Source organism: Entamoeba dispar, genomic scaffold (assembly GCF_000209125.1).
Source record: "Entamoeba dispar SAW760 scf_1105229457779 genomic scaffold, whole genome shotgun sequence".
Lineage (NCBI taxonomy): Eukaryota > Evosea > Mastigamoebida > Endamoebidae > Entamoeba > Entamoeba dispar.
The window spans coordinates 24849-25851 of record NW_001852863.1 but is presented as its reverse complement, the minus strand read 5'-3'; the positions used below and the strand labels follow the sequence as shown (position 1 = coordinate 25851).

Genomic DNA, 1003 nt, shown 5'->3' with positions numbered 1-1003 from the left:
TAAATTAATCAAAAATATCAATAATAAAAACCTTTAAATTTATTTTTCAACTTTATTATTTTTACATATCATAGATTGTATAATTAAATATTATCACATATTGGTTTTATTTAAAATTACCATTGAAACATGTTCTAGCTATGCTTTATTAATTATCTTTTAATTTGCTTTCCATTTCAAATAAAAACTAAATAATGAAATATATTTCACTTATAATTTTTCTGATATAAAACAATCACATCAAAAATACTTTCTAATCTATTTTATGACACTTCTATGACTAGACTATTATTCTTATAAATTATTTTATTTGTAAATAATATCATTAATTTACATCCAAGCTAAATGAAATAGTCAACTAGTTATTTGTTTAAATAAAATGGTATCATGGTTGTTTAACATTAAATTTCATTATCTTTTTAGTTTTCCTTTTAGTTATATGAAAATAAAAATGGATTTTTTTATTGTTTCTAAATATGTTTTATTATCTTGTTTTTCAAATACTTCATTTTTAATAATTAAATAATACTGATAATTTCGTAGTATCATCAATTGATTGTTGATATTTGAAAACATTTTTACTATTTCTTTAAATAATTAGGTGTTCCTGCTTATTTATCTCCTTTTGAATTTAAAATGATAATATAAGATAAAATAAGATGAATAAATAATTAAATACATATTTATAATACACATTAAATTGAAATAATAAACATTGATCGATACAGAATATAATAAAATAAAAGAACACTAAATTCAACAATTTTGATAGAAATAGTATTTGTTTATATTTTCATTGATATTCTTTATTTCTTAGAATTATTATTCATTTAAAAAACTATTATTGAACCACTCATAATGAAAACAGAAAAATGCAAATAGAAGTAGTTCAAGAAGAGAGTCAATAAAAAACTAAACTAAAATAAGAAATGACACAAAAGAAATAGAAATGAAATAGTTCAGTTCTTTGAAATAAAGTAATTGAAATAATACTAATAAGCAA

At 18.1% G+C, this 1003-nt stretch overlaps 3 annotated features.

The window, feature by feature from the left end:
* Positions 1-94: a sequence feature (AT_rich).
* A 192-nt stretch (positions 95-286) lies between these two features.
* Positions 287-333: a sequence feature (AT_rich).
* Positions 334-456: 123 nt separating this feature from the next.
* Positions 457-698: a repeat region.
* Positions 699-1003: the final 305 nt, after the last annotated feature.